Genomic DNA, 25,556 nt, shown 5'->3' on the forward strand with positions numbered 1-25,556 from the left:
ACACAGCCCTGTGGAAGAGGAGACGGTGTTGTGGATCCTGCCGCTCTGGGGTCTGTTGGTCTGTTTTTAACCTTCCTTTACCAAGCAGGAAGGTGGAGCAGATCCAGGATCAGTGGGGAAAGAGAGAAGGAGAGGGGGACAGAGAAAAAGACAGAGAATGGAGGAAGACAGAGAGACAGACGGAAAGAGAGGGACAGAGATAAAGAGGGAGAGAAAGGAGGAGATACTGATGGACAGACAGGGACGTGAGCAGGTGGAGCTACAGGTGGCAGCTGGAGCCTCTTCAGGTCTGCAGCCTCCTCCAGCAGCACCAGGATCTGGGATGAGGGGAGAAGAAGAGGAGTTAGTAACACGTATGAGGATAGGAGGAGGAGAGAGAAGCCCAGTGCATCATGGGAGATCCCAGCAGTCTGAGCCTATAGCAGCAGATCTAAGGGCCAGCCGAAGCAGTCCTGACTATAAGCCTGATCAACAAGGAGGTCTTAAGTCTGCTCTTAAACACAGAGAGGGGGTCTGAGTCCTTGACTGAAACTGGGAGACGGTTCCACAGGAGGGGAGCCTTATAGCTGAAGGCTCTGGCTCCATTCTACTGTTAGAACTCTAGGAACCAGCAGGAATCCTGCATCCTGGGAGTGAAGGGTTCTAGCTGGATCATAGGGGACTAGGAGCTCTGTCAGGGATGAAGGAGCCTGGTTGTTGAAGACTTTGATGGTAGAAGAAGAATTTTAAATTCTGTTCTGAATTTGACAGGGAGCCATGCAGAGAAGCAGTCCAGGAAAAACCTGGTCTCTGCTACCAGTTCTAGTCAGGGGGTCAGCAGTGTTCTGGACCAGCTGGAGAGTCTGTGACAGAAAGTCAGGGAATTCTTCTAAGAACTCAGAATGAGGTGCAGGAGGACAGTACACCCCAGCAAGTAAGAGTGGTTTCTCTGCTTTCCAGTCTGGGGGGGAGAAGCTGACAGTCAGGCTCAAATGAATGAATCAACTGTCTGAAGGACTCTCAGATGCACCGGTGGTATGCAGGTGTTCATGAGGATCAAAACACCTCCTCAATCAGGACCATCGTCAGCTCAGCCGCCTCCAGGCTTTGTTCTGGCAGCATCCTTCTGTGATGGGCCTCGGCTACTTGGGTGGTGTGTGCCATGTACCGGGCCCCTTTTCCCTTCTGGGCGGGAGTGACGTTGTTCGCCGCCTGTGTCTCTGCAGCCCTTGGGACTTCTTGACTGGTGGAAGGGTCGACCTCGTAGCTGTTGAAGGAGAGTGTGACATGAACACTGGATTAGAGATCTGTGAGCAGGGCTGAATACATGACAGGGTTGCCATGAACAGGCTGTGCATTTCTGTAGGGACGCACATATCCCAGAGTCTACCCATGTCATTTGTGACCTTGGGGTCCCATTCCAGCGCTGCCAATCAAAACGACTGACAAGACATTTTCTGGGAGCGAGTCCTGTTGGGTCGGTCGTATGCATCGAACCACCGCGGGAACAAGAGAGACAGTGACTGGACTGTAACTCATTGTGAGCAATCGCTCCTACAACAAAAAGGCAGCTTGACTGCAAACACAAACTCACAGCATCCTCCTCCAACGACAAGGCCGATGTTGCAACCTGCACGGTTGTTGTTCGGTGTTTCTGGACGCCAATCACCACCCTGAGGGGACACCCCTTTGTGCTGACGTACTGGTCCACCTGTAAAACAGGGAGAGCTGATCAAGGCTACGTTTACAAAGAAGCAGGAGACAGCTCATCAAGGTAACAGTCACATTCATCTTACAGTCATTCCCTCCACGGCTCTTGGGCGCTGAAAATGCTGAAACACCACGACCGCCTCAAGGGAGGAGTGGGACGTGGTCTTCTCATTTTCTGAGATGGGTTGGTTTGTGATCAACTTCCCACACAGGAAATGGAGGACATCACACAGCTGTGCTGGGCAACCAGGAGACTTGTGGAAATAGGGGACGGGTGATCCACCACTTTAGGGTGGTGGACCAAGCCCCCAGGAAGGACCTGAACCCTGACCCTATGGACTGAGGTCTATGCAGGGATGAGGAGGGAGAGCTGGAAGACGATCACACAGCTGTGCTGAGCAACCAGGAGACCTGTGTGGAAATAGGGGACAGTGTGTCCCAGGAAGGACCTGAACCCTGACCCTATGGACTGAGGTCTATGCAGGGATGAGGAGGGAGAGCTGGAAGATGATCACACAGCTGTGCTGAGCAACCAGGAGACCTGTGTGGAAATAGGGGACGGTGTGTCCCAGGAAGGACCTGAACCCTGACCCTATGGACTGAGGTCTATGCAGGGATGAGGAGGGAGAGCTGGAAGACGATCACACAGCTGTGCTGAGCAACCAGGAGACCTGTGTGGAAATAGGGGACGGTGTGTCCCAGGAAGGACCTGAACCCTGACCCTATGGACTGAGGTCTATGCAGGGATGAGGACGGAGAGCTGGAAGAAGATCACACAGCTGTGCTGAGCAACCAGGAGACATTTGTGGAAATAGGGGACGGTGTGTCCCAGGAAGGACCTGAACCCTGACCCTATGGACTGAGGTCTGCTTCTCCAGCTCCAAGGTTCTCCACCTTCTTTTCTCAGGCTGCTTGTCATTGCCTGGACCAGGACCCAGAATCTCCATGACGTGCAGACACCATGCTGGTGGTTCAGCTGGGGAACCCTCCTGTCGGCCCCCATGTTTAGGACTTCCTGCGAGAGAGAGAGATTGGAAGCTTTCCTCTGATGTGTGATAGGTCTGATTTGAAGGAAGGCCAGGGAAAATAACCCAGGGAGCACCATGAAGGTTTGGCTGCTGCTACACCCCTGAACTCAGCTGAACATTGAGGCAGCTCTCACAGGTGCTGTTTGGGCCCAGAAAGTCCAGAATGGACCAGTTTGGTGTCTCTGGAGAGGTCAGACTTCCTCCTTCACATGGAGCCCCAGCTCATTGCTCTAGGATCATGCTAGCTTTTAATCTCAAGAGGAACATGTGGACAACCCCAGACAGAGCCAATGTGCTCCAGTGTGCTGATATCTGGAGGCTTCACCCACTGTGGGACGTGAGACTCAGATGATCCCAGAGTGTGTGACACAAGGAAAAGCTTGGCGTTCTTGAGTGGTGTTTTCAGATGGAGTTCATGCCAAAATTCTACACTGCTGTGATTCCAACTGGCCTTTTTCTATTCATTTGGAGGGAGCAGCTGAGTGTGTCAGCGTCCGGCTGCCTCTCCTCTCACATCGAACACACATGCATTCTCCAGAGCTCAACTCAAGGGTGGAGCAGCAGCCCAACCTCCATGATGCTGCTGTGTTCTTCTCCCTGTCCTTCCTTCAAATCAAACCTCTCACACATCAGTTTTGGACTTTACTGAATGCTGCCCATCTGAAAGTGCAGACCTCCACGTTCCAGTTGGAAGACCCGGATGTACTTGTCACAAATGAATTCATGGCAGCCTGCATCTTCATCTCCAACTTTGTGTCCTTCTCCCTCCTGTATTTACCTGCTCAACCCTTGACAGGCTCCCGCTGCTTCAGCTCAAGATGCCGTCTCAGCTTTGCGGTGGATCGACTCAAGTGCGTCTTTTCTTTCTGAAACGCGGCGGCAAAGTTTGCTCAGAAATGGAAGGTTTTCGCCGTCCTCCTGGACTTTGTCCTAACTCGTTCAAATGACCGTCCGACGCATCCTTGCTGGTTCGTTGAGTCCAGTTCCGTCTTGTCCGTGGGCTCCAACTCCACGCCGCTCCTGCCGCCTCCTCCATGCTGCTTTCTGTTTTGGTGACGCGCGCGGCGGAGCGACGCTGGTGGCTGCGTTGCCAGGTTGGGGTTTTTTCCGTGAAACATTAAGAGGTGTTTCGGGAGTTTTTTCAGGCTGAAATCTGGTACCCCACTGACCGAAGATGAACGAGAGAGCGAACCGTTCCCAGACACCAGATGGAAGGCGTTCACAGTCGCGTTCACTCGGCAGCAGGGCTGTACGTTCATTTCACGTTCCTCCGAAATATGAAGGCCCAACACTGCAAGTGAGTGTGGGAACCAGAGCAGTCTGGTGACCAGTGAATGGTTGAAGTGGAAACAGGCCAGGTTTGAGCCAGACTGAGTTGATGATGAATGAAATGAAGGAATGACAGAAGAGACTGGCTTCTTCAAAAGTCTTGGCTGACTGGTCCAACCACTGACAGGCAACATTTCCATCCTGAAGGAATCAAGTCACTCAGGTTGTGAGGAGGCAAAAGAAAACTTCTTCATGTCTGTCACAGAAGAAGCAAAAGGAACTGGAAAACCCATCTGGCAGAGCAGAAACCAACGAACTGGCAACCAAAGGAACAAAGCAAGGAATCAGAACTTCATGTTAGCAACCAACTGGTGAAACTGCTGCCATCTTGGAACTGAGTTCAAGAACTCCTTCATAGAACCAGCTTCAGGGATCTCACAGCTTTCCACCACCCCAGCGGAATCACTACCCAATCGATAGTTGTCAGTGTTACCATGGTAGCAGAATTTGAAGTCAATGACACGATGAGTGAACTGAATAATTCTACAGGATGAGGAGGAACTGGATCTACATGTCAAGTCAAGTCAGGTTTATTTGTGTGGCACCAGACCCCAACCAAAGTTCTGTCCTGATTCTGTCCAAGTAGAGCAGGTCCAGCACCTCCCTCCTTCAATGAACCTCCACCCAACAATTCTCCATCAGCAGCACATCCTGCAACAGCAGCCACCAGAACCTTCCTTTACCAGCAGGAAGGTGGAGCAGATCCAGGATCAGTGGGGACGGAGAGAGAGCAGGAGAGAAGGACAGAGACAAAGACAGAGAATGAGGAAGACAGAGAGACAGAAGGACAGAGAGGGACAGAGATAAAGAGAGAGAAAGGAGGAGAGACTGATGGACAGAGACAAAGACAGAGAATGGAGGTAGACAGAGACAGAAGGAAAGAGAGGGACAGAGATAAAGAGGGAGAGAAAGGAGGAGAGACTGATGGACAGAGACAAAGACAGAGAATGGAGGAAGACAGAGAGACAGAAGGAGAGAGAGGGACAGAGATAAAGAGAGAGAGAAAGGAGGAGAGACTGATGGACAGAGACAAAGACAGAGAATGGAGGTAGACAGAGACAGAAGGAAAGAGAGGGACAGAGATAACGAGGGAGAGAAAGGAGGAGAGACTGATGGACAGAGACAAAGACAGAGAATGGAGGAAGACAGAGAGACAGAAGGAGAGAGAGGGACAGAGATAAAGAGGGAGAGAAAGGAGGAGAGACTGATGGACAGAGACAAAGACAGAGAATGGAGGAAGACAGAGAGACAGAAGGACAGAGAGGGACAGAGATAAAGAGAGAGAGAAAGGAGGAGAGACTGATGGACAGAGACAAAGACAGAGAATGGAGGTAGACAGAGACAGAAGGAAAGAGAGGGACAGAGATAAAGAGGGAGAGAAAGGAGGAGAGACTGATGGACAGAGACAAAGACAGAGAATGGAGGAAGACAGAGAGACAGAAGGAGAGAGAGGGACAGAGATAAAGAGAGAGAGAAAGGAGGAGAGACTGATGGACAGACGAGGACGTGAGCAGGTGGAGCTACGGGTGGCAGCTGGAGCCTCTTCAGGTCTGGAGCCTCCTCCACCAGCACCAGGATCTGGGATGAGGGGAGAAGAAGAAGAGTCAGGAACACGTATTTACTTACTACTTACTTACTTACTACTTTACTAAATTAGTAGCAACTGTCATTACATCACTGTAGCATCATTTCTTAGGTTTGTAGCAACTCTCACAACATCACTGTAGCATCATTTGGAGGATCGTAGCAACTCTCACAACATCACTGTAGCATCATTTGGAGGATCGTAGCAACTCTCACTACATCACTGTAGCATCATTTCTTAGGTTAGTAGTAACATTCATCACAATACTTTAGCATCATTTTGAAATTAGTAGCAACTCTCACTACATCAATGTAGCATCATTTTGAAATTAGTAACAACTCTCACTACATTACTGTAGCATCATTTTGAGATTTTTAGTAACTCTCATTACATCACTGTAGCATCATTTTGAAATTAGTAGCAACTCTCACTACATCACTGTAGCATCATTTTGAGTGCAGTCGCAACTCTCACTACATCACTGTAGCATCATTTTGAAATTAGTAGCAACTCTCACTACATTACTGTAGCATCATTTTGAAATTAGTAGCAACTCTCACTACATCACTGTAGCATCATTTTGAAATTAGTAGCAACTCTCACTACATCACCGTAGCATCATTCTGAGGTTTTTAGAAACTCTCATGACATCACTTTAGCATCATTTTGAGGTTAGTAGCAACTCTCACTACATCACCGTAGCATCATTTTGAGGTTAGTAGCAACTCTCACTACATCACCGTAGCATCATTTTGAGGTTTGATTTTTATTCGGGCTTTAGTGGCAACCATCCTTTCATCAACAGAAATGGGCTGTCTTGGATGATAAACACCTTTGCAGTGTGTTCTGATCATATCCAGGAGAGGTTTCAGTTTTTGGAGTGGAGTTTTCTGTTCCCCTTTGCTCCTCATTTGCTGTATCCTCCTCTGGATCACTCATGTGAAGGTTGCTGGTGATAGCAGTGACCCCTTTTCTGGACATCACTGTTGCTGGGAAAGCCACGTGAAATAAAGTTCTTTTTCGCCACAAGTCTGACATTTTGGGGAGGTTGCAGACCGACATATACAACAACAAGCCCAGGTATTTTTTCAGTTCTTCAGCTGTAGGTTAGTCCATCTGTCCATCCGCCTGTCCTTGGCCTGTTTCTCCCAAACACATTTGTTGGTGTTGGCACACAAAACTTTGAGGACCTCTTTGTCAAAAAAAAGAGCAAAGATGTCACCTGGTGCTTGTTTTGCAGTAGTTGTGAGTACAGGCTGTACGCCAGGGCAGCGTTTGGGAGTGAATCGAGGTGAGTGAATTTGTGAGTGTCGGGGTCTGCCTCCGTTTTCCAGCAGACTGTTTGAGGCCTCAACGGTGACCGGCCACGTGCGTCATCTCCAGGAGCATGAGCTCCACGGCGTTGGTCCCGGATGGGATTCCTTCCCTTCTTGACTCACCCTTCATCAGGAGGATTTCTAAAAAAAAATGAAAATTTCATAATACATGCACTCTTTATACAAGACAAATACCTTTTATTTCAAGAAAAATTGTTCCAAATTCATACAAATAGGAGTAAGTAAGTAACAGGGGTAAGTTATAAATCTTACACAGTAAAAGTAAAAAAAAGACCATTTGAGGTAAATCCAATAACAAAACATAGGATAATAAACAACGTTACAAAGTTGGAAATAAATGTCGAATGTAAACAAACAGTTTTACTTCCTGTGGTTGAGAAGGTGACAGAGAAGACATGGCCACAAAAAAGGAGCAAACGAGAAATAAACAACCCTTTTCCAGTCAGGGTAAAGGTATCCATGTGACCCATGATGTCATGTCACAGTCACATCGTGAACACATTCACTCATTGCATCAGAAGATTTTGGAGTGACTGTTTTGTTGGTTGTAGGGCTTCATGTCCAAGTGAGAGAAGCACCCTTTGGGTGAAGTCAACGGTGTACTTCCGTTGTTGAGGGTACTCCAAATTCAGAGCACAAGTCAGTCCAACGAGCAAGCACATGGCATGCGGAAGATTCCCGAGGTCATCCATGACAATTCTTCCTTCCAAAATGATGGCGGTACCTGGAGACTGAAGGTGCAGTGAGTCAGGGGAGGTCGGTTCATCCTCAGGAATGAGGGTCAGGATCCCAGTGGGGGTGTGAGACATGCCAGGGTCTTCACAGTCCTAACAACAACAGCAGCAATCACACCAAGATTACATCTCAGATGTCTCCTTGAATTTTGAGGACAGAAAACACAACCCTAACCCTTTCAGAAAGTTCAAGGAGATATCGTTAAAGTACCGCTGACCTCACACTCATTCAAGAGCACATCAGCAAGAAATAAGGCGTCGTCGTCTTGGAGCAGATCCATGCTGCTTCCCGCCGTGGTGGTTGTCGTCAAATGGTTTCTTGTTGGCGCCTTAAAATCTGAAGTGGGCGTGGCTGTGCAGCTGCTGTGGAACGAGAAAATACCCACGGCAGATCTAGACTTTGTAAAATGGGATTGAAGTTAGGATTTCTTGAATGATACCCTTGATGAACCCAGACATCAGTGAGCTTTGTTCCACTCAATAATCAATCAGTAAATAGAGCGTGAAATGATGGAACTAAAAGGCCACCTCTGAGTGCAGGAGTGAGCCTCTGTGACGGATGTGACGTCATCAGACCGCGCCATTAGTTTGAGTCATTGTTTCTATTCTTAATGCTGATTGGGAGATCTGTCATGGTGACAAATGGACTTTGTAGGTAGAATAAACATCCAGAAATTAAATTAACTTGTTGATTGTCTTATTAATCAAAAGATAAAGTATGAAAAATGTTAGGTTTTTTAGTAAACTTTTTTAGCTGGTGCTGTTCTAGGTACCTGGATGATATCTGGGGTGTGTGGACACATTCTGCAGAGGAATTCACTGTATTCCTCCACACTTTAAAGAACCACAATGCTTCCATGAAGCTTAAAGCTACGATCAATCAAGAATCAGTTCATTTCTTGGATACAACCACATTTGAAGGACCTCATTTCAAAACTAACACTCAAGTCGATATTAAAGTTTATTTGAAAGACACGGACACACATGCACTCTTACACAAAAGCAGTCACCACCCCAAGCATACATTCAGAGGACTAATTAAATCACAGTTATTAAGATTCCACAGAATATGTACACAAAAAGAGGACTTTAAAGAAGCCACCAAGGTGGTCTTCTCCGCTTTGTCCAGCAGAGGGTACTCTCGGACCTTCTTAAGACACAGCTTCAAAACCTCTCTCCGGTCCAAGCCCAGTCATGTCGCCACTGCTCTTCCACTGGTCACCACTTTCTCCCCTTCTACTGTTAGGCTGGTCGGGAATATCAAGAATGATTTTGAGAGGGTCATGAGATCAACCCAACCCCATCAGGATCTAAGAATCATTGCTGCATTCCGTAAAAATAAGAATCTTAAAGATGACCTGGTCCGGTCAAAGGTCAAACCACGGACAGAAGAGAAAGCTGACGCGAAAAGAGGCTACTTTAAACAAGTCAAGTGGGTTCATGATGTACAAAAACAAAAAGGTTTTCAACTGTCGACACAAAACAATGTTCTTTCCAAAAACTGTGTCTGTATGATTATTTGTGTACAATGGGGTAAAGATATGTGGGCGAAACAGGTATGACAATACTGGATGGAGTGTGCCTGGGTCCCGTGACCATCGTGGGTCGCGGTTCCCCAAACCCCTCTTCTCCTAAAATCCTACAGACTCGGGACTAGGCTCGTTGGAAAGCCCGTTCCCAAATTTGGGGGGGTAGCCAGAGTCTCAGCACTCTGCCCCCTACAGCTCAAAAGTGATCCGCCAATGAAAATCAAAATAGGGGCTTGTTCGCCAATAACTCCGCCCCCTTTGCTCCAATCCACTTGAAACTTTCACCAATCACTCCACCGACCATCAGAACGGCGTGCACCAACTTTCAGCCTCCTACACCTTACGGTTCCAAAGTGCACCACTTTAACTAGGTTGGTACTCTTACCTGATACCTAACCAAATTTTAATGAATTAATAAATAGATGAATATATATACAAATGGATTTAGGATATCTTACATAGTTAAAATTAATACAATAAAAAAGTTCAGAAGTGCATATTAGTCAATTAGTTTAAAGGGTCATTAATGTACATTATTATACATTAATTATTATAGTTATTATAGCATATTAGTTCATGAATGTAAAGGGTTAAAATAAACTTGTTTTCAGACTAATCACTGTCAATAAGGGTTCAATATATTTGGGATCACTACTTTCTGTCTCCTAGGGAGCTCCATTGTATCAATAGAGTGATGATTCTCCAGCATTTAGAGAGTTAAATAAAGGGATCAAACCAGTTCAAACTGGTAGCACAAAGGTTTTCTTCTGGCTCAGGCCCTAAAAAGCAAAGTGGAACCCTGGGAACCCTCCAAGACCACGTTAATCATGGGCTTCGGCACCCAGGGGGCAGAAAAGAAGAGTGCAGCATCCATCGCCTGCTTCCTTGCTGCTAACGGAGCAGATTTGACCATTCGCAACAAGAAGGACCAGTCCCCTCCAGACCTGTGTCCCGACCCCAGCCTGTGCAAGGCTCTGGCTAAATGCCACAAAGAGAAGAGCAGCGGCCAGGTGGGAACCCGCAGTGCATCTCTGACCAGCAACATCGAGTCACTGGAGGAGTGAATGGTGTGCTCAGACAGGAAGAGAGACACTCTGTTTGGGCCCTGCGGACATTTGCCACCTGCTCCCTCTGTTCGCCACGTGTAAGAAAGTGTCTCATATGCAAAGATCAGGTCCAGTCCAGAACCAAGATCGAGGAGCGTGTAGTCTGCTCTGACAAAAAGGATAGCGAAGGGAAAACAGCTCTTGCTACACTGCCCTTGCAAGCGAGCCAGTCGGTTTTTTGTGTGCCGAACCTGAGGAGGACCCAGTACAGGTCGAAACGTTGTTTTTGTTGGCACACCTTTTTTACTTTTTTGGATATTTTTCCTCCTAGTTTAGGAGTGATCGGCTCTTCCTGACTTTTTTTCTCTCACCTGGGAAAAGAGGGGAATAAAGGATGGAAGAGCAAGGGTACAACAGTCTGCCTCTGAGCCAGGGCCTGCCTGACTCCTTCATTGAATTGTGGGAGAGCGTGGTAACCGCCTCCATCAGCACAATTCCCCCTGTGGCTGCGGAGGGGAGGCCCGACGCTGGAAACATGGAGATGCCGAACATCAGTGATGAGGCACTGGCCAAAAACTTTGACGAGAAACTGTTTGAGCTGCTTCCTGAAGTCTCCACCCGAGATAGCGCGTCCACCCGAGATGGCGTTTCCCCCCTGACCCCCACTGTCCCCGTCACCACGGACCATCCGGGAGAACACGGCTTTCAGCTGCACTTCCAGCAGACCGGCACGGCCAAGTCGGTCAACTTCACTTTTTCAGAGCTGCTCAACAAACTACTGCCAGCTTGCCAAGACCAGCCCCGTGGAGGCGCTGGTCAGCAAGGAGCCCCCCCCGGGGCGCCGCGCTCAGAGCAACCGCCGTGTATCAGAACACGGAGCACGTGGCCGACGTGGTGCGCCGATGCCCCCATCACCAGAAGGAGGACGCGGCGGAGCATCTCAGCCATCTGATCAGGATGGAGGGGAGCGAGAGGGCTCAGTATTTGGAAGACAAGAAGAAAAGAAAAGAGAAAAAAGAAAACCACTCTTCTTTTGGACAGCAAGGAGATCACATCTCATGCTCCACTTCTACTGCAAGGGAGCCACGGTAGTTCTCTGTGTGCCGAACCTGATGAACACCCGGGACGGGTCGAAACGTTTCTTTTGTTTTTAGCTGGCACACCTTCCTTAGTTGCTGATGTTAAAAAGATGTATAGACAGAACTAATAAATAAATACATAAATATTGTTTTTGATCCTTCCTATTTTTGGGAGAGCGCTTTGAGTTTTTTTGTCCTTCCTAGTTTAGGAGTGGTTTTTATTTACAAGCATAAAAGAAAACCTCCGTTTCAGTCATTTCATTTGTCAATTAAAAAAAACATATACATATGAAAAAAAGACAAAAGACAACAACTTTATTTCATTGACAAACATTTTGATTTCATTTTTGAAGAAAAATGTCATTTTTTGGATAAAAAAACAAACAATTTAAGAAATGGAAGCACATACACACAAACAATGGGGGACGGTTGGACTGTTGTCCTGTTGTCCAGAACCGTACACCCCAAAGGGGGTCAGGATTATGGAGGTGGTAGAGGTGGGATGGACCGTGCATCCTATACCTCCTACGGGAGGAGGGACAGGTTCCCTACTTCTTCCCCTAAACACTTTGTCATATTTTCACTCGCTCCCATTCGCTTGAATGGGGAATTTCAAATCCACATCCCAACCTGATACCTCATACCTGATACCTGACCCTAAGGCTGTCATGTTCACGGCACCCTGCAGTTGGCAGAATGGCCCAGATATCAAGTGGTAGTGGTTGAAGCTGGATGTCCCCCAGCCAAAGGGGATTGCTGGGAGAGAGGAAGCCCTGTGCATGGAGGAAGAAGCTCTAGCAAAACTGCAAAGGGAGAAGAGACAGACTGTTTCAGCTTCAACATACCCGTCTTCCTCTGGAGCATCCTCATCCTCAAAACCAAAACTGTCCAAGTCTACCGTTACTGCTCCTCAACCTACACCCTCTGCTAGTAGACCAGAAAAGGACCTCATTGTCTTTCCGAGACCAAGAAACATGCAGAGAAGAACACATTCGGGGATACTAATGTGGACAAGCTGACCACTGAGGAACTTGAAAAGCTCCTCCTGGATGAAAACTTTGGTGCTTCACTGCTGGGGTTGAAGCTCAGTGCGTCCCACCCTGGCAGCCTCCCCTGTAGCTCCTCTCCTTTCCAGAGCAGTCACTGGACACCTGTTCTGTCCACCCCATCCAGCTCCAATGTGTCTACTCCCACCCATCAGCCTGAAAAAAAAAGAAAAATACAAACAAACAACATGGAGGATGGGTGGATCACGGTGCGTTATGGCAGGAGACGCCAACGTGCCCGTGGGCCTCCAGGGGACTGGGGGATGGTGGGGATGAGGGTTGGAAGGACCGTGCGCCTCTCTTCCCCGCTTGGGGAGGAGCTCAGACCCGACGCCCTAACCCTGGTACTCTTACTTTATACCTTCATCACTCCCTTAACCTAACCCTAACACATGTTCGAGGATTATATGCCACTTTATCGTGATAACTTGTGACTGAGTGAGAATTGAGCTGTAATGTTTCAATGTAGCTGCTTGAGGCGGCAAGAACCAGGAGAAACGTATTGGAAGAACTGAAAAAGACAGATATTAATGAAACACTGGCTTCATTTTCATCACGCTGGAACACAAAGGGGAATGTCTAACCAAGGATTTAGGAGGCTTAGGGTTTCCAACTGGGTCAGGAATGACATCCAGAGGCAGAGGGTTGAGAGGATCTTTGGCAGTCCCTTTTAGCACCTACAGATCTGGTCGCCTAGAATTTCGCGCAATCTCGTGCTGGGGCCCTGACCGGTCCGTGACGGGTCCCTGCTCGGCAGTAGGCAGGTCCGTGACTGCGATGAGATCCCCGGGAATACGTCATTGGCGCGGGGCGACCCATAAAGCCCCTAAGCGCCGTTTGTGGAAATTACCTGCACTGCTTAATCAGTCCACCAGGAGGAGCAGTCATCATAAGCGGTTACCGTGTCTGAAGACAGCGGCTCTACTGTCCTATGCCTGCAGCATTTAATGTATACATTAACCTCTTCATGTATTTTCAAGTCCTATCAATAGTTTCTACTCAAACAAACTGAATTTGTATTACTTAAACACCTGTCTTTTCTTTACATTAATTTTGAAGTCTGAGTAAACTGTACTTTTTAACAGCCTATCTTATTGTACTCATGTGACTGAGCTCAGACAACTCAGTATCCTCAGATTTTGCCAAAAATTTAGTTTATACCAGTTTGGACAGAGTGGTGGCGTTTGTGAGCTCTGGGCTTTTTGAATCAGAGAAGACACGGGACAGAACAAAGACACGGAATTCAGCTGTGGTAGCTGAGGTCCTAGCACGCAGGTTGTTGGACCCACGTTGGAACCACCGGTGAAAGACCTGAGTTCAGCCACCAAACGGTAAGTTTGAACCTGGGAACGTTACTGGTTGCATGCCGTTGCAGTCCCGACTGCTAGCGTTAGCTTAGTTTGCTATTAGCAAGGTAGCTAACCAGGTAACTTGTATGTTGCTCCCAGACAGCTAATGCAAGCTGAGCTGAGCCAGACACCAGAACTAGTTAGCTCCACCACGGACCACGGACCAGCAGTCGTCCCGGTAAGTTGGCAGCTGACTTGCTAAGGGGGTCTACATTGTGGGACCCAGTGAGAGTACGTGGTGTCTGCCCACTCATAACTGCGCTTTGGTCCGACATGTCCGGCGACCGTCCGCTTTTGGTTGACACAAACAAACAAACACTCGACTCGACTCGAAGCGGACATCCACCGCTCAAAGCACCAGTTTGATGACCGGACTCCGCGTCCACTCAGCTGGAAGTCTGGAGGAGGCAAACTCCTTCCACCTGTCCTGAGTGTAGCGGTGTCTGCACTGGGCAGTGGGTGGACACTGAACAGGGCGGACATGTGGGCTGTGTTTGTACTTACTGAGGCTGTTTGTAGCGCTGTGTTGTCATGGTAACGTGATCATGCCCTGCTCCTTCTTTCAGGACGTTGATGATGAGGGAGGTTCGTACAGTGACGTGCCCGTGGGGATCCTCTGACGTGAACAGGAAAACGTCCCTCACACCACAATGAACGAGGACGAGTTTGTGAGGAAGATCTTTTCATGTGAGGAATCACTGCAGCCTCTTCCATGACTTTGTTTGTGTCTCTTGTTGTTGAAAAAGGGTTATGGGTCAATGTAATGTTGCAGTATGGATGTATTCTATATTGATAGACATGTTTAGACTTTCAGGAACTAAAAAGCTTTCTTTTGTTCGTAAAAATAAATTCTGTCCAATAAAAAACTGGACAAATGTAATGTTGCAGTCCCTGCATTTTCCACAGTTAAACACATAATTCACAAAAGAATCTTCTGCGTGTGTGTTTTTCTTTTTCCTAAAACAGCTTAAAGGCTGAAAGGTCATCATTAGCATCAGAGTGTATCCTCTTGTTCTCGCTCAATGGGTGCTGGCCAGCCAAACAGGTTCCCAGCCCCACATTGTTCCAGAGTGTGGCCACTGAAAGAGGCCAATGCAGAGAACCAACACTAATATGACTGTCTGCTGGCCGTCTCATGGTCTATTTTTGCAGAGAGCCGCGCGCCTGTTGTGTAAATCACTGGCAAGCCTCGGAATCTCCAGATGACAGCAGACATGCAGAACCGGCGCAACTCTCCCACTGCTCATGCTGGCACGAGCACGAGAGGGGAAGTAGACAGTCGAACCAGTATCACATGAGTGTTTTAATGTCATCTAAAGGGTTGTAGTGTCCGTATCTGCGAATGTGCCACCGATCAGAAAATACACAACATGAGAGGGACAGGAGGTCTCCAGCAGCTCTGCTGCAGCTCCGTCTCTGTTCCAGCGCATGTCAAGTAGAATTACATCATCATTTTTGGTGATAACTGAAAAGCAAACTCCACGTAAACAAACTTAGAAAAAGAAGAGAACTAAATATTCTCGACTGGTTCTGTAGTTTGAGGTACGCTTATTATAAAGAAAGTGATGATGTACGACTTTTTGACATTAGTTTGTTCTCTTAAAATTGCATTTTTTATTGAACTGCAATTTTTGCCAATCGACACAATTTTACTGCAAAAACTCACATACAGTGAAGCCTCACAAATTATAGCGCAATTTTTGGGAGAAGCCGCTGCAAAATCAAGCTTTTTTGATCGCACAATCACAAAAACTCCTAAATCCTGGAGGGACTGGAACACATTTATGTAGGCATGCAGTATCCTGTAAGAGACAAATCAGGGATTATGTATTTGCAGATCGAAAATATGTATTAAAGCAAAACTAAAGCAGAAGATGAATGCAGCAGAGTAAAAATCTTCTGGTGACACCCTGCAATTGAAGAAATGGGCGTGATCGTAGTGGATTCAGGGCACACCCCCAGGAGGAGGGGGGGGACTCCCAGTGGCTGGAAACTGGCTGGAGACCGACTGGCAGCCGGATGGCAGCCGGATGGCAGGGGAAATTCTAGACGGCCAGATCTGTACGTTTGTTGGTGACCGTACTTCCTGGTGGATCCAGTTGGGTGTTGGGAACAGGTCTGGATTTGTAGCCGGGTCTGCACAGTGCTTGCCCAGGTGGTAGCGTCCTGGGTCTGTCCCTCACAGGTCCTAGGCTGTAGTGGTGCCTTGAGGCAGTGTATTTAGTTCATGGATATAAAAAGAGGAGGGGGTTGTAGTTTCATAGTCCATGGGGGGTGGGTGGTGGAGCCCCCCACCATGACAGAAAACAATATCTATTTTTATCTTTATTCATCAAAAAGAAATTAAACCCCAAAAATGATATGTCAAATGTTTTAATAGTAGTTTTTCCATTATTTTTCATTTGCACAGCTGGATGGTCGTCTTATTCATTGCTGGTGAAAATGCACTCTCACCCAATGTCAGACGGCCTCTGTCACAGAGCTGTGCTTTTATTACTGATGTTGTTTTGTGTTACGTCGGTGATGTCAGTCACCTGGCTGTTTCTGTTCTGTCTGTTTTTACTGTGAAGCACTCTGTGTATTAGTACTGCGAAGAGGGCTATACAAATACAATTGTACTTCCTTTCCTTACTTACTATCAATGGAATCATTGGGAAAAGAAAGTCATCCTGTCAGATGAAGGCCAAATATAGATGATTCTAGAACAGGGGTGTCCAAACTACGGCCCGCGGGCCCACTGCGGTCAGATTTTAATTGGCCCGCAGCATATTCTAAAAATATCATGGAACATGGCCCACACATGGAACTTGACTTTAACCTCTGAAGCAGCGCTGTACCGGTGGCGGTACAGCTCGTAAACAACGTCCGAAGAGGACGGATTTTAGCGGCAACAATGTATCCGATCATGTTGTACCTCATTCGAAACCTGGTGGTGTAACGACTGAGAAACACCCAATCACGATGAATAACGTTACTTGTAGCTGGAGCTGAGTTAAAATGTTGCTAGGCAACCGGCAAGCAACACCCACAAACTACCTTCATGCTCCCAACGTCATCACCTTCAAACTATCGGCATGAACTTAATCTGTAAGACTCCACGCAGTAGAATTTACTGTCTCCCTGCTGAACTCTCATCTTCAGTGTGTCACTGGAGTGCTGGCACCACTCCACTCCTCGGTCGCCATGCTAACGTCCCCCTGTCCCTCCCTGTAGCTAGCAGCCAGTGTTGCTCCGATCTCCACGACACTCCTTCTCAGTCTCGGTGACGGTCTGCTGAACACGTCAGTAGCAGGCTGAGCCAATCAGGGCCTGGCTTGTTGAGCCGCAGGGCTGAAACCCCAACCAGACCCCAGTTTACAGAGCGGACCATGCATCACTCGATTGACACTTGACACCAGCCTATGAGATTATTTCAGAATATCAGGTAGATATTCTTTTAGCCAATAAACAGACGAAAAAAACGGTACCGAGCATGAGGGGATCAGGTTTCATGGGCACCAACAGGAGGCTTGCGCACCGGCGTGCGTCAAGTTAGCTTGGCTGTGTAAAGCAGCGCTGTAGTCCTTGAAGCCGTGAACGTGGCAGAGCGAGAAAAGATGGCCAGGAAGGGATTTTTCGGCAGAGGAAGAGGCTGAAATGGTGCTTCAGCTGCCCGCTTCAGACACTCGGACACCTGCGGTTGACCGGGCAGACATCCAGCGGTGTTTGCAGGAGTGGACCCAGACTTGGAGCTATGAGGGACCGATCCAGATGTTCCAGATGTGTGTTCATGGACAAACAATAAATAGTGACCTAGCCACTAACCACTGATGTAATTATTAAAATAATGATAAATAATAATAATTCTTAATCTTAAAACATATTTTCAGATGAATATATTCGTCAAAACAAGTGTCTTTCATTTCATTTATTATTTAAAGGGTTAAAAAATAAAAAAGGAAAAACTAAAAAGAGGGGGTCCAGGTTCTGCCAGGTTCTGCCATTGTGGCTCCTGGTGCCACTGCCAGAGAGCCTCAGCTGCACACTGCAACATTTCAACAGGAGACTGACATTCCTTCAAATGTCCTGACATCTGATTGCAGTGGTTCTGTTCCATATTGATATTTTACATCAATCACACAATGAAAGCTGCCTCAGCTGCTTTGAGACAGAGAACAAGCTAAGAGATCTGAAACCAGTCAAATATGCTTTTCTGTGTGCAGACCAGTGAGGGGCATGGAAGGGTATTTTACCACCAACACAGAACCCAGACTTTAGTCATGTGATGAGATGGAGACTCTGGTGATGAAGGTAATGGACAAAATGTGAATTGAAAGAGAACACGTTCAAAAATACCAACTAAACCAAATAAATGAACAAAGAAGCAGCACAAATGACCATTTCTTCTGCACAAATTTACTGGAATTAGACTGCATTTTTGGTCAGTGAGTAGATGAACGAGTGGGTGGAGCCATCCAGAGAGATTTTTTGACCCTCACCCTGAGGTGGGTGGAGCCATCCAGAGAGATTTTTTGACCCTCACCCTGAGGTGGGTGGAGCCATCCAGAGAGATTTTTTGACCCTCACCCTGAGGTGGGTGGAGCCATCCAGAGAGATTTTTTGACCCTCACCCTGAGGTGGGTGGAGCCATCCAGAGAGATTTTTTGACCCTCACCCTGAGGTGGGTGGAGCCATCCAGAGAGATTTTTTGACCCTCACCCTGAGGTGGGTGGAGCCATCCAGAGAGATTTTTTGACCTTCACCCTCACCCTGAGGTGGGGGGAGCCATCCAGAGAGATTTTTTGACCCTAACCCTCACCCTGAGGTGGGTGGAGCATTCCAGAGAGATTTTTTTGACCCTAACCCTCATCCTGAGGTGGGTGGAGCCATCCAGAGAGATTTTTTGATCCTCACCCTCACCCTGAGGTGGGTGGAGCCATCGAGAGAGATTTTTTGACCCTAACCCTCACCCTGAGGTGGGTGGAGCCATCCAGAGAGATTTTTTCAACCTCACCCTGAGGTGGGTGGAGCCATCAAGAGAAATTTTTTGACCCTCACCCTCACCCTGAGGTGGGTGGAGCTAGCATTGGAGATAAAGTAGCAGTCAGGGCTGGACTTGATTAGTACTGCATATAGTACACACACACACACACACACAAGTGTCACACATGCATCTGAACACACACACCTCACACATGCATCTAAACACACACATCACACATGCATCTGAACACACACACCTCACACATGCATCTAAACACACACATCACACATGCATCTGAACACACACACGTGTCACACATGCATCTAAACACACACACCTCACACATGCATCTAAACACACACACATCACACATGTATCTGAACACACACACGTGTCACACATGCATCTAAACACACACACACAAAAGTGTCACACGTGCATCTGAACACACACATCACACATGCATCTGAACACACACACGTCACACACAAGTGTCACAAATGCATCTGAACACACACACGTCACACATGAATCTAAACAAACACACACATACACACAAGTGTCACACATGCATCTGAACACACACACGTCACACATGAATCTAAACAAACACACACATACACACAAGTGTCACACATGCATCTGAACACACACGTCACACATGCATCTGAACACACACATACACACAAGTGTCATTCATGCATCTGAACACACACACACCTCACACATGCATCTAAACACACACACACCTCACACATGCATCTAAACACACACACATCTCACACATGCATCTGAACACACACACACCTCACACATGCATCTGAACACACACACACAAGTGTCACACATGCATCTGAACACACACACCTCACATATGCATCTGAACACACACACATACACACAAGTGTCATTCATGCATCTGAACACACACACACCTCACACATGCATCTAAACACACACACACCTCACACATGCATCTAAACACACACACACCTCACACATGCATCTGAACACACACACACAAGTGTCACACATGCATCTGAACACACACACCTCACATATGCATCTGAACACACACACATACACACAAGTGTCATTCATGCATCTGAACACACACACACCTCACACATGCATCTAAACACACACACACCTCACACATGCATCTAAACACACACAAACCTCACACATGCATCTGAACACACACACACAAGTGTCACACATGCATCTGAACACACACACCTCACATATGCATCTGAACACACACACATACACACAAGTGTCATTCATGCATCTGAACACACACACACACCTCACACATGCATCTAAACACACACACCTCACACATGCATCTAAACACACACACCTCACACATGCATCTAAACACACACACCTCACTCATGCATCTAAACACACACACGTATCACACATGCATCTAAACACACACACGTGTCACACATGCATCTGAACACACACACACAAGTGTCACACATGCATCTGAACACACACACGTCACACATGCATCTGAACACACGCACACCTCACACATGCATCTGAACACACACACGTGTCACACATGCATCTGAACACACACACATACCTCACACATGCATCTGAACACACACAAACACACCTCACACATGCATCTAAACACACACACGTCACACATGCATCTAAACACACACACCTCACACATGCATCTGAACACACACACCTCACACATGCTTCTAAATACACACACCTCACACATGCATCTAAACACACACACGTCACACATGCATCTAAACACACACACGTCACACATGCATCTGAACACACACACATACACACAAGTGTCATTCATGCATCTGAACACACACACACACCTCACACATGCATCTAAACACACACACCCCTTACACATGCATCTAAACACACACACACACCTCACACATGCATCTGAACACACACACACCTCACACATGCATCTGAACACACACACAAGTGTCACACATGCATCTGAACACACACACGTGTCACACATGCATCTGAACACACACACACCACACACATGCATCTAAACTCACACACACCTCACACATGCATCTAAACACACACACGTCACACATGCATCTAAACACACACACCTCACACATGCATCTGAACACACACACCTCACACATGCTTCTAAATACACACACCTCACACATGCATCTAAACACACACACGTCACACATGCATCTAAACACACACACGTCACACATGCATCTGAACACACACAAATACACACAAGTGTCATTCATGCATCTGAACACACACACACACCTCACACATGCATCTAAACACACACACCCCTTACACATGCATCTAAACACACACACACACACCTCACACATGCATCTGAACACACACACACCTCACACATGCATCTGAACACACACACAAGTGTCACACATGCATCTGAACACACACACGTGTCACACATGCATCTGAACACACACACACCACACACATGCATCTAAACTCACACACACCTCACACATGCATCTAAACACACACACACCTCACACATGCATCTAAACACACACGTCACACATGCATCTGAACACACACACTTCACACATGCTTCTAAATACACACACCTCACACATGCATCTGAACACACACACACCTCACACATGCATCTGAACACACACACAAGTGTCACACATGCATCTGAACACACACACGTGTCACACATGCATCTGAACACACACACACCACACACATGCATCTGAACACACACACACCTCACACATGCATCTAAACACACACACACCTCACACATGCATCTAAACACACACACCTCACACATGCATCTGAACACACACACACCTCACACATGCATCTAAACACACACACACCTCACACATGCATCTGAACACACACACACCTCACACATGCATCTGAACACACACACACCTCACACATGCATCTGAACACACACACACCACACACATGCATCTAAACTCACACACACCTCACACATGCATCTAAACACACACACACCTCACACATGCATCTAAACACACACACCTCACACATGCATCTGAACACACACACTTCACACATGCTTCTAAATACACACACCTCACACATGCATCTAAACATACACACGTGTCACACATGCATCTAAACACACACACACCTCACACATGCATCTAAACACACACACCTCACACATGCATCTGAACACACACACTTCACACATGCTTCTAAATACACACACCTCACACATGCATCTAAACACACACGTGTCACACATGCATCTGAACACACACACACAAGTGTCACACATTCATCTGAACACACACGTCACACATGCATCTGAACACATGCACACCTCACACATGCATCTGAACACACACACACATACCTCACACATGCATCTGAACACACACACACACCTCACACATGCATCTGAACACACACACACAAGTGTCACACATGCATCTGAACACACACACGTGTCACAAATGCATCTGAACACACACACACGTGTCACACATGCATCTGAACACACACACATGTCACAAATGCATCTGAACACACACACACGTGTCACACATGCATCTGAACACACACACGTGTCACACATGCATCTGAACACACACACACGTGTCACACATGCATCTGAACACACACACGTGTCACAAATGCATCTGAACACACACACGTGTCACAAATGCATCTGAACACACACACGTGTCACAAATGCATCTGAACACACACACACGTGTCACACATGCATCTGAACACACACACGTGTCACAAATGCATCTGAACACACACACACGTGTCACAAAACTGAAATCCAGGGTTTAGGGACTAAAAAAGACCCAGAGACCCACAACAAAAATAATAAACCAGTATTTCCATGGATAAGGAAGCCTAACAAGGTCACCAAGAGATGGAAACAACTTGGAGGATAGAAAATTGTTTCAGTTTATCTGACAGCTGATTGGAGACGTGGCTCAAAAGCGACCGTTACCATAGAGATGGGAACAGAAAGCTGACACAAGAGGAAGGTTCCAGCTCTGAAAAAGGACTTTGATCCAAATCTTGAACTGCCAGTAGAAATATCCTTTTGTATGTTGACCTTTGTTGACAGAAGTCACTTTAGCTTGGCAGTGAAGAGAATGGCTGCTAGCTTGACGAAGAACTGCACAAACCAGGTTCAAGCTGGACTTTGGACCCTGGTATCTGCAACGACTCCATCAACTCCTAATCTAGCAGCTCTGCTGGGTCCAACTATTTTACAGAACATTTGACAGACCTGTGGAGCAGTGAGGACACACAAGAGTGGACCTTTGCTATCTGGGTGTCCTCCAGTCAGGTGACTGAAGTCATCCGGTCAGGTGACTGAAGTCATCCGGTCAGGTGATTGAAGTCATGTCAGTCACGTGACTGAAGTCATCCGGTCAGGTGACTGAAGTCATCCGGTCAGGTGACTGAAGTCATCCGGTCAGGTGATTGAAGTCATGTCAGTCACGTGACTGAAGTCATCCGGTCAGGTGACTGAAGTCATCCGGTCAGGTGACTGGAGTCATCCGGTCAGGTGACTGAAGTCATCCGGTCAGGTGACTGAAGTCATCCGGTCAGGTGACTGGAGTCATCCGGTCAGGTGACTGAAGTCATGTCAGTCAGGTGACTGAAGTCATCCGGTCAGGTGACTGAAGTGATCCGGTCACGTGACTGAAGTCATGTCAGTCACGTGACTGAAGTCATCCGGTCAGGTGACTGAAGTCATCCGGTCACGTGACTGAAGTCATCCGGTCAGGTGACTGAAGTCATGTCAGTGATGTCACTTGGCAGGCCTGTCTTTGCCGTCTCATTCCAGAAAAGAACCCAGACTCCACCTGTGGCTCCATGATCACTGATGGACCTCTGGTTGGAGGCTGGACGATGATGTTTGGACTGGAAGGAAAACTCCTTGTCCAAATTGATGGTGTTCAAATTTAAAGTCCCACAATCAGAAGCAGCTGAATCTGACAGGTGGAGGTTTGGAACTACAAGATGGTGATGTTTTCTTGACTCCATGCTCTGACTGTCAGGGTGGATGACAGCTTCTTCTGCTGCTGCATCTGAGTGGCTAGGATGGGAGGTTTTACCTCCCCAGGTTGTCTGGTTCCAGGGGACATTTCAAAATTCCAGTCCCCAGCCTGGGCTGAACCTCAAACAGAAGTCAGTGAGGATGGGCATCCCTGTAGGTGCTCAACATGCAGCAAAGGATTTAGTGACAGAAGACATTTGGATGAACACATGAGAACACACACTGGGGAGAAACCAAAAATGTACCTGGCACGAGGCTAAACATGAATTAATTTTGACCCCATCTGGAACGACATCAGTCTGGATCCTGTCATGTTTCAACTCACTCTACTTCCTGTCACATGGATGACCCATGATCGTCCTTGGACTCAGAGACAGAACCGTGTGTGGAAAGAGGATTCCCAGGAATCACTTTCTCTTTAAAGTGGAAAGCCTTGATGATTGGTGGGGCTGACTGCTGACCCGATACCGGTGAGCGTGTTACGTCATTTCCTGCCTGTAATCCTGTCGCTGTGTTGTTCACTCTCTCAATGCTCCCTCAGGTGTACTGCTAACTTCATCGCTTTAAGCACCACTGTATACGACGTTTTGGTGTAATACAGAGGTTTCTGTCACTTCAGTCTTTAGCAGGACTTTGCTCTGAAATTCCTCGTTCTATTTGTTCTATTTGCCACAGGTCCACTAGCTCACCTTAGCATACTAGCTATGGCCGCTCTCTCTCTTTCCACCTCTCCCCCACCTCTCCCTCCCTCTCCTGCTCCATGTGCCAGATGTTTAGTGACTCCTCTGCCTCCTTTAGTGCTAATGGTACGTGTAAAAAGTGTAGTTTGTTTGTAGTCCTGGAGGCGAGGCTTAGAGAGTTAGAGACTCGGCTCCGCACCATGGAAGCTAGCGCTAGTCCTTTACCTTCAGGAGCTGCTCAGTCCACCTTAGCGGGTGCGGAGCCACCTAGCCTAGCCACCGCTAGCAGCTCCCCCGCAGCTCCCGAGCAGCCGTGATGTCACCCAGCGGGCTCAGGTGAGCCCCTGCATGGTTTCTCCCTCTCTCTTTGTTTCCCTCCTCCCTCTCCTGCTCTTAGGAAAGATCCAGGAGGACGCTGGCTGCTTCCTGTTCTGCCCTCCCACCTGACATCTGGGAGAAGAGTTGATTGGAGCCTGGTTGCCCCTCCACCTGGCTGGTTCCAGGGAGGCCTCTTTATCAGCCACTCCCCTGCTTTGTTCTGGGTCTCTCTCTCTCTCTCTGGCGGCCTGCTGAGCAACATACTCTGAGAAACCACTTTGTAAGATCAACTTATTTGGAAGTGGGAGGTGGTCGGTTGAGGTTAGATTGGGGTACCCCACACCTTACATCACGTAGTCTTCTTTTGTATACCACACTAGTTTATGGGTTGGTGCCATCCTTGTACGTTTTTGACAACCTTGATGAGTTAGACGGGCAGGCCTTTTGCTACTTGTGTTTCTTGTGTCAGGAAGATTTCAGTTAGGCCTTGTTTTGATATGTTAAGTTAATTTGTTTGGCACAATCCCCTCACGGCCTACCTTCCCTCCCACTTTGTACACAACTCTTGTTGTTTTGATCACCCCTTTGTGAAATAAATAATTCTTGCACTTATAATTTTCCACTTGGCTGTTTGTGTTATTCCTTGTGTTGCCGCAAGGAACGTAACATACTGTGAAGACTGTATGGTGACTTGTTTGTTTTATGTTTTGTATACTCTGACACAGTTTTCACGGTGCTCTGGTGAACGTGACGACGCTGCTCTCACTAAAATAAAA

At 47.4% G+C, this 25,556-nt stretch overlaps 1 pseudogene; it reads left to right on the top strand.

The window, feature by feature from the left end:
- The first annotated feature begins 10,671 nt into the window (after positions 1-10,671).
- LOC147260904 (cellular tumor antigen p53 pseudogene) lies at positions 10,672-11,369 on the top strand (annotated as a pseudogene).
- Positions 11,370-25,556: the final 14,187 nt, after the last annotated feature.

Source organism: Aulostomus chinensis, chromosome 5 (genome assembly GCF_037954235.1).
Source record: "Aulostomus chinensis isolate RoL2024-O1b breed Wild chromosome 5, RoL_Achi_v1.0, whole genome shotgun sequence".
Taxonomy (NCBI): Eukaryota; Metazoa; Chordata; class Actinopteri; order Syngnathiformes; family Aulostomidae; genus Aulostomus; species Aulostomus chinensis.